This window comes from Biomphalaria glabrata, chromosome 17 (assembly GCF_947242115.1).
Source record: "Biomphalaria glabrata chromosome 17, xgBioGlab47.1, whole genome shotgun sequence".
Lineage (NCBI taxonomy): Eukaryota > Metazoa > Mollusca > Gastropoda > Planorbidae > Biomphalaria > Biomphalaria glabrata.
Window position 1 is genome coordinate 4,994,415 of NC_074727.1, and position 13,805 is coordinate 5,008,219.

A 13,805-nucleotide genomic window follows, 5' to 3' on the forward strand; every position below is an offset into this window, starting at 1 on the left:
AGAGTCCTTTAAACTTATTAAGCTCCTATTCGCGCCAATGGGTTATTTCTGATGTTTGTTGAAAGTCTTTTAATTAAACTTCATGCACTGACAGACAAAGTGATCAGGCGTTTAAATGGTCTGTAAATCCAGGACGGTAGCTAAGGATTTGGCATCATTTGGGGGCCCTGGGGTTTGACCCTGCATTTTTTGTCCTAATATTAAATATTTAATGTAAAAAAACAAATCCCGGGGGGATTTTCGCCACTACGTAAATGACCTAGTTTTTTCCCATAATGTTTAGTGTCAAAAACTTTTCCAGATTTTTATTGAAGGTCTCGAACCCCAAACCAGTCGGCACAGTAATTAAAGTGCTCTACCACATAAACACTGATGCTAACACAAAAACATACAAACACAGGCAGTCAATATTCACACACACACACACACACACACGCGCGCGGGCGCGCACATATATCCCCCCCAATCAGAGGTCCACTATTTGCACAGATGCCACTTTGGTAAAAGGTCAACATACTGGTTTTGTGACTTACAATTTTTTTAGTCTTGTAAGCAGCGGCGTATCCCACGAGAGAGGTGTGGGTGAGGGTGGGTGGGAGGCCATAGAGACGTAAATGATATGTTTAAAAAAAAAGTACGAAGGGATGGTGGTAAAAGACACGCCTCTGAAAACACTGCAAAACATACAAACAGAGATAGAGGAAAAAACAAACAGCTGTAGACATTACCACCTAGCCCCCCCCCCCCCTCCATCTCCAACCTCCCCCCCCTCCATTTTCTCCTTCCACCATTCCTTACCCACAGCGCCCTCTTTCACGCAACCCCCCACACTCCCCCTCACCTGCCCTGCTTCTATACTTTACACTGCCGAGGTATTTATTTAAACCAATTTCCTGCTTTACATGCAAAGGGAGGGTGAGACGACGCAGGATTGGCTTTCTTCATGTCGAGAAACTTGAGGCCAAGTCTGAATCGTAAAATGAGCGTTGCCAAGACTTGAAAGATTTTTTATTTTTTTTCTGAGACACGTATGAGTATAGGATTAATGACCCAAGTGATTCTCGCAACATCTCGTTCCAACGAGATTTTACAAGAATGGTTTAGTTAGATCTGCCGTTATGAGAGCCCCTGAAAGCTGAGCTCAAGCAGGATTAGGCTGGCAATTGTAACCTTGCAATACATTCTAATTAAAGACTTAAAAGACACCATTAAAGCCATTTCAGGCATGAATTTGAAAAAGGCAGGCCAAATTTTAGCCCTAAATTAACACAGTTGGCTTCTCGGGGATTTTCAAGATAAATTTTAGGTTCAAGAACGCTTTATAAATAGATCACTATTGCCAAACAAACAAAAATAGTGTGTGTGTAATACAATTTTCTTTTGGTTGATTTTACTCACCTAAACTACTGACCGGAATCGCACTGTCCACAGCAGCACTTGCAAAGCTCCAAACAATATGGAAAGACAAAGGCACTGAAATCAGATTGATGCACGCCCTGGCCATGGCCACATTCTTATATGCTTGTGAATCTTGGACACAGAAGTAGAGAGGAGGATCCTAGAAATGGAATGGAGATGCTACAGAAAGATCCTCGGTATCACATACAAAGACCGCATTACAAACGAAGAGATTAGAGACAGGGTTAGCACAGCGATTGGAACCAACGATGACCTGCTAACTACTGTCAAAAAAAAACAAACGCAAGCTAAAACTCTAAGGCCATATAACAAGGTCCTCAGGGCTGGCAAAGACCTTCCTTCAGAGAACAGTACCAGGAAAAAGAATAAGAGGAAGACAGAGAAAGTGATGGGAGGACAACATAAAGTGGCTTGTCAATGAAAAAGATTCTATCCAAGGCAAAAGAAAAAGAGGAATGGAGAAAGACGTTCTACAAATCTTGTGTGGTGCCCCAACGGTCCAACAGAGTAAGGGATGGGTGAATTGTGTGGTGCCCCAACGGTCCAACAGACTAAGGGATGGGTGAATTGTGTGGTGCCCAAACGGTCCAACTGACTAAGGGATATGTCAAGGTGCTAAAAAGTAAACAAAATGTATCGTATGCCTTATTACTTTGCTAATCAGCACATCCTATTCTCTTTACGCCGGATACACCAAATAGCAAGTTAATTATAGTTTTCCGATATAGATAAAAATCATCGATAGTTGTGAAAATGAAACCCTTTTTTTGAAATCTAAAAACGCTTTCAACGTAAATAAAACAAAAGGAAAGGAAAATGTGTGACTACTTATATATATGGATGGCTGCCTGGTTGTGCGGTTTGCACGCTGGACTGTCGTTCAGATTTATCGATTGTCCCGGGTTCAAACCCTGCCCGCTCCCATCCCCCGTCGTCCTGCGGGAGGTTTGGACTAGGAAGTAATTATCTTCAACTCTGAAGGAGCATCCGAAACATGTAAAACAAATGTATATAATATTTGGTCTACTTCAGTCACGAAGCGACTAAGGATCATCTCTAACTAGATTCAGTATTCTAGTCTAGGCTACTGTTTTTAATGTTTCCAAGTCCGGATCTATATCACCATTCTACATTTTTTAATACTCTGATTTATGTAGACTTATACTCCGGGTGTAACGAGGGAAGGGGGAATCGGGGTGGGGTAAATTTATTTCCTTTTTTTTCCCCCCTAAATCTACCATTCATTAGTTATAAGAAGCGAACTGGTCGCTCTTACAAAAAAAAGTCATTATCTTCACAATGGAAGAAATGTCTTAAAAAAAAAACAACTTTTTTTTTTGTATGCTACTTGTTTTAACTTTATAAAAAGAAAAGAAAAAAAAATTCCAACTACGAACTGTAAAAAGCTCACGTGTCTTGCCCCCATGGCACGCGTCGTTTGATGACACAGCATTGTGTGAACAGCTCTGGAAACAAGACAGACTGCTGTGTTACGTGCCTTGACAATAGTACAGACTTCAACGTGTGTGTGTGTGTGTGTGTGTGTGTGTGTGTGTGTGGAACAATGAAAAAAAAACTGGAAAAAAAAAAGTGAAGTAAATACATCCTTTTATTTTTTTTTTTTTGAAGCTCTGCCTGATTTTGCCATTACGACAGCCTTGTGCTACGCCTGAATGTAATGAAAATTTCTAACACATAATGAAAATCCCGAAACATTTAGGGGAGGTTAGGTGGTGCTACAGCTCCGAGGTCTCCACAATAGAGATTTTCAAAAATATTCCAATTTTAATGGGTCATACACGTTTAATTATTATATCGCATTTTTACCAACCATACTTTAAATCTTACAGTAGGCAACACTGATGTGTTTTTTAAAAAATGTCCGCTTGTAGAGTGCACATACTATATAAATGCAGCTGCGGGTTTACTGCAGTGCGTCAACACAGGGCCTTACCCTCCACAAACTTAAAAATATACAATGTTGACTAAAATATATATTTTAAAATTTTTCTACACGAAGGAGAATTTAGATCCAATTTTCAAGAACTTTATTTCTTTCTTCTAAAAATATGGCTTGCTTTTAGATATAAGAATTATTGTTAATAAGTGGATTTTTATTAAAGCTTTCGAAAAAAAAAAAAACTGCCAGGGGCGTCCTGGACATACCTAGGAGCCTTGGGATACCAAAGTCCAGTCATTGCTCAGGGTTGGGAAACAAAAACGCAACATGGCTTTATCTTTAAGAAATAAAAAAATTACCCTTTGTGTCAGGATTTTGTGGTTTTACCATCACAAAAGAGATACAAGACACCGATAGCAAAGACAAACAGACACAAACACTCTTTTGTCCCCCTGGCAATCAAATCATTAAATAAAATTTAACTGTAAATGTATATTTTGTTTTTCTATAGTTATAATGTTTTGTTTAGATTAATTCACTGTAATGTACAAATTGTAAGACAAATTTCCTTATAGATAATACACATTATTATTATTTATGCATAGTAACGTCTAGAACGGTGTCTTTTAAAATGCAATGACTTAGGCGTTTGGAATACTTCTCAATTTAAGTTTGCGCCTTAAATATAAAAAGTCGATGAAGCGTGTGATTTCGGAAAGGGGGGGGGATGTAACGGTGCGTAGATGCGTAAAGAGATGCGTAGAGGGTTACAGAGTTACAGTGCCAGTTCTCATTCACCACCTCACTGTGGATTTAGTCAGATAGTCGGTAAATGGAGACACAAAGACAGTTTCGCAAAGTTTCGATTACTTCCCACGGTAACAAGGTAGCAGACGGCAGCGGCCGAGGAAGTGGCGGACTGACTCGATACCGCCCGCCCGCTGCTGAGATCACCTGCCATCCCACGAGAGGGCCACGAGCGCTAGTAGTAGTTGTAGATCTCGATCTAACAGCGAGAGAAAGACGCTTCAGCCGTGGCGATGTAGGGGCCGTGAAAGTCGAACAGGATATCGTCTGATTTGTGGATATATGTACAAATACACACTAAAATAATGTGCGAATAGATGTTTGTAATAGTGATTCTGTGATTGAGTAAGTAACACGTAAACAATAATTGTGTGGATAGCGTTACCGTTCTTTGTGTCTTACTTATTGCAAACAGCTTGTGCCGATTAGGACTTAATCCAGATTTTTTAAAATGTGTAGACCATATGTTTTAACTATCCAGATTATCTTTGAGACTTTGCCTTTGAAGAAATCTCTGGCTTTGATTTAATAGATCAAATAACTCGAGACTTCACATAACTTGCCTATTTGCAAAATACTTTTTAACCACATATTATGTTCATACCATCTATCTAACTATCTATCTGTCTGTCTGTCTGTCTGTCTGTCTTTTTAGTCTATCTATTGACAACTGTCGAGTGTATATAATGTGTTTATACAGTTCTATATGTGATTGTGAATCATTGTGTGTAATCGATCGGGTTGTTTAAGCTTCTCGTCTATATAAAAACAAAGTTTCTACTAAATGGATAACTTGTTTAAAAAAAAAATAGGCCTATCATTGGATCTTTATAATGTTTGATTTGCACCACGCGATAATGGACGTGAGGGCTAGACCCGCCTCTGGGGGTGGGGTTTGAGGCGAGAATATTTTGTATTTTATAATATATAGGTCTGTGGGTTGATATTATTTCTTCGCTGATGGCGATATCCTCTTTGCTTCGTAACGTGAAACACCGACACTCAAGGCTCCGCGCCATTGGGAGCATTCATGGGCTATTAAATCCCACTCACGGGGTGTAGATTTCGCATTCCTTGAGTGAGCTCTTGAGAGTATCTTTATATCTCTTGTGTTGACCCGCTCGACAACGCCTTCTTTTTTTTTGCTCTACAGCTCCCCATTTTAAAAAGTCGTTTAGGTAGTCGACTATACACAGACTACATTGCAATCAGATAAATGCGGCTCACATGCTCAAGAATTATCATCTAAATATGGGGAAATCGATCCACATACGAATTCGTCAACTTTTTTTTCCGTGAAATAGCCTTCTGATTTGACATACACAATTTTAAGATTCTTTGTGGCGCTGGTGTTACTGCGTTGTAGTAATTCTAGATTTAGATGTAGTGACACAACATTCAATGTATGTCCGGGGATCCGTGGAGTTTCAGATTAAACATGTGCACAAGATGCTTCCGATCTAGTGACACAATATCAATGCATAGAAATAAATCCACTGTGAAGGAACTAAGCTAAAGCCCAATATACACATGAGTAACTCCAATCTTGTAGTTTGTTTTTTACTTTTCAAAACTGAAGAGCATGCGACTTTCCAGAATTTATAAAAGAACTTGAAACAGAAATACCCAGTTCTCAAGCTACAGGAAATTAGTTCCATCTTCCAGTCTATATATTTTATGCCTATGCCCCCAACATTATTGTTTTGAGTTAGAAGACGTAGGCACCATCCAGAAGCGGAAGTCTACCTCGACGCTCTTTTTTTTTTTTTTTTTTTATTTTTTTTATCAACTTTCAATTACGTCACTTTTGTTGGAAACACCTATACTGTTCTCTCGGGTGGCCATGAAATTGAACAACTTCCGTTGTTATTAGTTACAAGCGTAATCTAGACACGTCACAGTTATCTTATCTTATATAATACAGACGTTACTTCAAAAAAAAAAGATGATTACGTCCTACGCGTCATGCATTTAATCATGCAAATTAACCAATGACTTAAATCCTGCCAAGTCACTGGTTTTCCTTTGCTAGCTCAGGCAACCCATTCCATGCTCTAATAGCACTAGGGAAGAAGGAGTACTTGTACAAATTTGTCCTAGCATATGGGACGAGGAATGTGCTTTATTTTTGTGTCTTTCAGAGTATTTTATTAAATTTTGTTTTTGTATTTGAAGATTATGGTTCAGTGTTTTATGTATAATTGCTACTTTACTTTTGAGTCTTCTGTCCTGAAAGCTTTCTAAATTTAGTGATTTTACTAAAGGTGTTACTCTAGTCAAATGTGAATATTCGTTTGTTATGAATCTCACTGCTCTATTTTGTGTCTGTTCCAGTTTCTCAATGTTTCTTCCAGTTTCTTAGATACCTATAACCCCATTAATGAATTAAAAACGGTTAGATCTAGACGATATGAATGATAAAGTAGTCAAGTGTTAAATGCATATCCTTTAAATACGGACAATTTAATCCTTGTTTTCATTGGGCATAACCCTGACCTTGGCACACAAATTCCAGTAGGCTACACGTTCCCATACGAAATGAATCGACAACGAGGCGTACGTTTGTGACGTCCGGTTTTAATTTTAATCTCATTAGCTAAAAATAACACTAGCATTCCATAGACTTCTGGTTAAATCCTACAAGTAGGGCATGATAGATAATCTTCTGGAGACAAATCTGAAGATGATTGCCATTGCATTTATCAAAAGAGATTTATTGGTGTTATGGAGTGTGTGTGTGTCTAGTATCTGATGACACTCCGATTATATTTGATGCAGTTGATTGGATAAAGATGGACTTGTGCAAGAGGAGACGGAACGTCATTACTGCATATTAAGAAAGCTCGTTGTGAAATGAGTTAGGATATATTTTTTTAATCCTTTGACAATTTGTATTTTCACTTGTTTTAATACATTTCTACAGAAAGACTAAAAGCTTTAAATATCTATAAATAAAAGTCAAGTTTATTTATTTTTTTGTAAAGGAAATTATTACTATTTTTTTATTATTATGTTCGAAACGAATGAGTATTCATTCTCTGTCGCTGCCAGGGTCGAGTTTCGTTAAAGAGAAACAAAATTCATTGTAGTCCCTTTAACAGTTTCCACTGAGGAATTTTCTGGTGATGTGGCAGGTCTGCAGCAGTACCACCCTCTGTCAGGCAACGAGGATGTTCTTGGGAATGTGGCAGGACGTAGGACGTAATCATCTTCTTTTTTGAAGTAACGTCTGTATTATATAAGATAAGAAGAGTAAGAAGAATGTGAAGTCAGTTTTATTATAATCCCTCTCGATTGATATAACAATGGTGTGGTGTATGCTGTTATTTTGGATAACTTCCATAAACCCTTAATCTTCAAGCCTAGGTTCCATATTTTCTTTGTTTTTCTGTTTCAGTTTTTTTTTAAATAATAATAATTATTATTATTATTGCTATCTATATCAAGTTAAGTAGTCCGCCTACAAGGGAAGTTGGGCAAGCTGTCTGCAAGTCACACCTCATCTGTCCCTTGACTTTAGTCGTAGGGGGGGGGGCTGTGACAGTTCGCGTAACAAAGTCCTTCTACTTTACCTGGTCAGCAGGTGTTCTTAGAAGGATATCAAGAGAGAAGCCGGTTCATTCTTTTATGTTATCCATCCAGCTTTTCTTTGGACGGCCCTTTCTTTGTGCTCCCTCCACTGGAAATACAACCCAATAATCCACAATTGACGTTTCCAGAAAGTTCTCGTGCTCACCCTGCGTACCTATCGATGTGCGGGAGGTGCGGGCAGCCTGGATGTGACTTTCCCCTCTAGAAGGTGTTAACTTTTTGAACCCGAGATCCCGATCTATCGGTCTGCATGACCATGGCCTGTCAGCCCGAATGATCAGTCTCTAGTACCTTACCGTGGACAGTCCATAATTTAAATATCTGGCACTATTTTGGGCATGGAGGGGAAGTCGAATGAGAAAGTCTGAGGCAAATTACTGATGTTGGTGAAATAACCATCCAAGTACGATCCAGTTATTGAAAAAAAAAGGGGGGGGGACGTGATTAAAAATTTATTTAGCATGAGAGTATCACAAGTAAAAGCTTGAGAAACACTTTCTTCACGTTTATCTGAAATACACGTTTATCCGAAATACACGCTGTTCTGAAATACACGTTTATCTGAAATACACGTTTATCTGAAATACACGTTTATCTGAAATACTCGTTTATCTGAAATACACGTTTATCTGAAATAGACGTTTATCTGAAATACACGTTTACCTGAAATACACGTTTTACCTGAAATACACGTTTACATGAAATACACGTTTACATGAAATACAAGTTTACCTGAAATACACGTTTATATGAAATACACGTTTACCTGAAATAAACGTTTACCTGTAATACACGTTTACCTGTAATGCACGTTTATCTGAAATACACGTTTATCTGAAATACACGTTTATCTGAAATACGTATTGTTGTGAAACGAAAGAACATTATGTTCTGCATTTCATCGGGTTTTTTTTTTTTAAGGCATCACAACAAGCTACCGCACTTGTCATCAAATCACCTAGTTAGGCCACTGCTCTCAGTTCTACTTTGTTTATGATATGTATAAATGTATTCATCCTACTTGAGCGTTGTCATTTCGTAAATTCACAACGAGGTTCGTATATTAATCATGGCGTGGGAACCTTTGCTGTAGGCTAGGTTAGTGTATGGCAATCCTGCCTCTTAATCTCAATCTACCGGCCACAGGAACCCTTAGTACGCCAAGCCTTCAGTGTATACCCCCACTGTGTTGGCTTGACAATCCTTTAACTATGCGGGCCGAACAGGTGTTATGATTTAATTTGTTGTTTTTGGTACTGGCGAGCGTTCCCCTTTATCTGGTCTGTTGTCGCTGTCTTTTTAAAGGAAGTTGTCAGTTATCCCTGTGTTTGGTAAACAGTGTTAAACAAGTAGACCCCCCTCCCCGCTCCCTCTATTGGCTAGACTGCAAAGCGTATCTTCAACACGTGACTCTAATCTTCTAGCCTTATGATAGATATATGAGCATAAGTCTATCTATCTATCTATCTATCTATCTATCTATCTATCTATCTATCTATCTATCTATCTATCTATCTATCTATCTATCTATCTATCTATCTACACCTCTCTCTCTCTTCCTCTCTCTCTCTCTCTTCCTCTCTCTCTCTGCCCAGGGCCGGCAAATAAGGCAGCTGCATAGGGTCTATCTATCTATCTATCTATCTATCTATCTATCTATCTATCTATCTATCTATCTATCTATCTATCTATCTGTCTGTCTGTCTGTCTGTCTGTCTGTCTGTCTGTCTGTCTGTCTGTCTGTCTGTCTGTCTATCTATCTCTCTATCTATCTATCTATCTATCTACACCTCTCTCTCTCCCTTCCTCTCTCTCTTCCTCTCTCTCTCTCCCTCTCTCTCTCTGTCCAGGGCCCGCAAACAAGGCAGCTGCATAGGGTCTCCGATTAGTGGGGGCCTCGCACAGGAAGAAATAGCGAAACTTGTCGCCAATGTTTTTGGTTGGAGTACACTAGGTTTTTAATACATTGCGTAATTTAGGTTAGATCACTGTTAATGTTTCTATTTCATTTGGGGCCTCCTAAATTAACTTCGCCTAGGGCCTTCAATTATCCTAGGCCGGCCCTGATCTATCTATCTATCATCTCGATGGTCCCTTGTCCGCCGCCATCCACCGACGTCCTGCGGTATGTTTGGGCTATGATGTAATCATTGTCCACCAATGGAGTAACATCCGAAACATGTATATGTATATGTACATGTTTTTTTTTTTTTGGTCTAGATAGCCTACCAACGTTAGATATATTTTAGAACTATGGATTCTGTATGTGTTTGTTTCTATGGTGACGGTTAGAAGACGTTAGCCATTGGTTGGACGCCATGCAGTGTGTGTGCTAATATTATATGATATTACATCATTGTTTGTTGTTTATGTTTTGTGCGAAAGCAAAGGATCGGACGGAAATAAAAGATAGTTATATATTTCTACCTTGATATATATATATATATATATATATATATATAATCTCATTTGTGGACCAGTGGGGGGAGGGGTATCAAGGAGTTGGTTTTCAGTGCTGCCTTTAAGCGCTCAGTAAACACAACTCTGCCCGAGTCGGGTGTCGAACTTCGAGCCCTCTTCTAGGTAGCCAAGCCAAGCCAAGTTCAAGCGCACTTAGCCTCTCGACCACCATAAAGACAGTCTCGTTATTATCATTATTAATTAGTAACGTCTACAGTAATTTATTATTATTCTGTGACAACAGAACAGTGTGAATGATGCAAAATAAAGTGGCACTCTCGTAATCTGTCTTGGGTACGCCAGACGACTCCAGAATGCCAGATAAAAAGACGTGTTTTTGGAGTGAGTTAGATTTTGTTTAAAAAGTACGATTTTTGTAAGTCTATGTTGTAATAAAAAAGATTTTGTTTAAAAAGTACGATTTTTGTAAGTCTATGTTGTAATAAAAAAGGTTTTGTTTAAAAAGTACGATTTTTGTAAATCTATGTCGTAATAAAAAAGGTTTTGTTTAAAAAGTACGATTTTTGTAAGTCTATGTTGTAATAAAAAAGGTTTTGTTTAAAAAGTACGATTTTTGTAAGTCTATGTTGTAATAAAAAAGATTTTGTTTAAAAAGTACGATTTTTGTAAGTCTATGTTGTAATACAAAAGATTTTGTTTAAAAAGTACGATTTTTGTAAGTCTATGTTGTAATAAAAAAGATTTTGTTTAAAAAGTACGATTTTTGTAAGTCTATGTTGTAATAAATGTTCTATTTAGTTTCGTTCACAAAGAAGTTATTTAAGTTATTTCAAGTTTTAGAAGTTAGAATATGAATACGCCTACTACACTGCGGTCTAGTTGTCTTACCAAGAAATTTGGTACTACAAGTCAACGGCCAGCAACAACACGTGTACTACGTAGACCAGGGGCTCTCAACCTGAGGGTCGCGACCCCCTTGGGGGGGGGTCGATTGACGATTTGCCAGGGGTCGCCTAAGACCATCGAAAAAAATTGATTGTTTTGTCTACTCTTCTATTGCTTTATGTGTGTGTGTGTGGGGGGGGGTCGAGGCAGAGTGGGGGATTGTAAAAAGGGGGTCACCGAGCATAAAAGGTTGAGAACCGCTGACGTAGACAGTAAAACTGGGAATTTTTTTTTTTTTAGAATTCTTTAAGTACAGAAAGTGCAGCCTCCCAGCGACTCCCTTTCAAAATGGTTGGGGCCTTGGGGGGGGGGCTCAACAAACTAAATCCATAATACAAATAAATATGTACATTAAATACAAAGAGAGAAAAATATTGGAATTAAAGGGGAAAGTACTCCAATGGGTCATTACCTTGTCATTAATTAAGTCCCTTTACATAAAAAAAATCTTCGTAAAAGGTTAATGGCCTTTTGAGAGACTTTATATACTTGGATCCGGAATTACTAAAACAAAAAGGAACTTGTTTGAAACTTCGCTTGACTACAAGATTGCGTGAGTGCGCCTGATTATCAATCTAGAAGGTTCTGACATTTGGAAATCACGAGGCTAGTAGGTCTACAAGCTTAACCAGTTTTTGTCCAGATTCTTTCAATTCATTAAACCTTAACTTTCCCTGAATCATTCTTTTTTCTGTTTTAAAACGTGATTGATTACTTTTTCTTCTGGTACAATCACGGTTGTTGCTGTCTTCATCGTTGGCGAATTATTGCCGATGTAGTCATTGTTGTCTTCTGGTTTGGCTATCATCATGTCGTCTGCGCTTGGGGGTCTCTCCCCTCCACCCACTTCGTCTCGCCTCATTTACATTGGACGTGTATAGAGAGTCCTGCCAACACACACACACCTTCAACGTTCTTCTTTCTGCACTTTTCTTCTCTCTGTGTCTCTCTCTGTGTCTCTCTCCCTTTCTCAGTCTCCCTCTCTGTCTCTCTCCCTCTCTCTCTCTGTCTCTCCCTCCCATCTCTCTCTGTGTCTCTTCCTTTCTCTTTCTCTCTCTCCCTCTCTCTGTCTCTCTCCCTGTCTCCCTCTCTGTCTCTCTCTCCCCCTTTCTGTGTCTCTCCCTTCCATCTCTCTCTGTGTCTCTCTCCCTTTCTCTTTCTCTCTCTCCCTCTATCTCTGTCTCTCTCTCTGTGTTTCTCCCTCTCCCCCCCTCTCTCTCTCTCTCTCGCTGTCTCTCTCCCTTTCTCTCTGTGTCTCTCTCCCTCTCTCTGTGTCTCTCCCTCTCATCTCTCTCTGTCTCTCCCCCCCCTCTCTCTCTGTCTCTCCCTCTCTCTCTCTCTCCCTCTGTGTCTCTCTCTCACTCCTCCGCCTGAACAGGACACTGAATAAACATTTACGTAGCTTTGTGTTCACATTTAAAGGTACGAAAAAGAAAAAAGGGGGGGGGCGAGGTGAGGAAAGAGAATGATTCCGGGAGGTGTTTGTAAATGTGTGTGTGTGTGTGTGGAGAGAGAGAGGGGGGGGGAGAGGGGGATGAATGACAAGAACTTGAACAGAAACGTTCACACTAGACCTATTAGATCTGAATAGAGGACAAAGTATTTCTCCGTTATTCGTTTTTTTTCTCCCTTATCTTATCTTTTATCTTATATTATCTCGACTTTTTTCGTCAAGAAGATCATCAACTCGTAAGTCATTAGCTAATCTAGTCAATCATGTAAATGAACCATTTAAGCCCCTATTTAAAAAAAAAAGTATTAAAAAAAAGTTGCCCTTTCAGACCTAGTGGTCTATTGAGCAGATAATGTAAAGGTCATCTGTTTCTGTAGCCTACTGTTAACGAGGGTGTCATGTGGCCAGCACAACGACCAACCGACTTTCCTTTTCCCCAACTAACGTAAGGTACGTTGGGAGGACTCAGGCGACCGAAGATCCCGTAATTAAAAATCCCAGTCTTCATCAGGATTCGATTCCGGGTTCCCCAGTTCAGAAGCCAAGCGCTTTACCGTTCAGCCACCGCGCCGCCAAACCTCTATTAAGTCATTTTTTTTTTCAACTGATAGAACCTACTTCTTTAATATAGTTCGTTGTTGTGCTCATTTCTTTTGAGTAAAAACAGACAAAACAACACCTGCTCGTAAAAATGTTTTGGATACAACACTAGCACATCAATACTAAACTATCATCTTTATTTAAGAATGCGTCCATCCAATTATTTGATAATTCAAAGAGTCTATTAACATTCGTTTAAACCAGCGGTTCTCAACCTTTTAAGCTCAGCGACCACTTTTACAATTCCCCCACTCTGCCGCGACCCCCCACCCCACCCGTACACACATACAGCAATAGAAGAATAGACAAAAACAAACCAATTTTTCGATGGTCTTAGGCAACTCCTGGCAAATCGTCAATCGACCCCCAAAGGGGTCGCGACCCACAGGCTGGGAACCCCTGGTTTAAACCCTTGAGACATTTACCCAAATATTTTGATAGCAGCTCTATGCGTATTACGGGTAGGCTTGGGACCCTATGAGCTTTTCTTTCCCTTCTGAAATAACATACCATAGTTATGAGCAAGCTACGAAAATCAAGGCTATTCAGTGGCGTAGTGTTATGGAGTGTGGGTGTGTGTTTCTATGGTGACGGCGGGAAGAGGTGGGCGATTGGTTGTAAATGATGCAACATAGGTGGCATTGTCGTCATTTGGTAGGACAGACTTGA

The 13,805-nt window shown here is 39.3% G+C and overlaps 1 protein-coding gene across 1 annotated transcript in view; it reads left to right on the plus strand.

Moving 5' to 3' along the window:
- Positions 1–4,253: 4,253 nt before the first annotated feature.
- Positions 4,254–13,805, plus strand: part of LOC106074881 (extracellular sulfatase Sulf-1-like) — a 61,423-nt gene continuing 51,871 nt past the window's right edge. The window contains exon 1 of the mRNA XM_056015801.1: positions 4,254–4,471. The gene's annotated coding sequence lies outside the window, so the exon portion shown is untranslated. The remainder of the gene's footprint in view (positions 4,472–13,805) is intronic.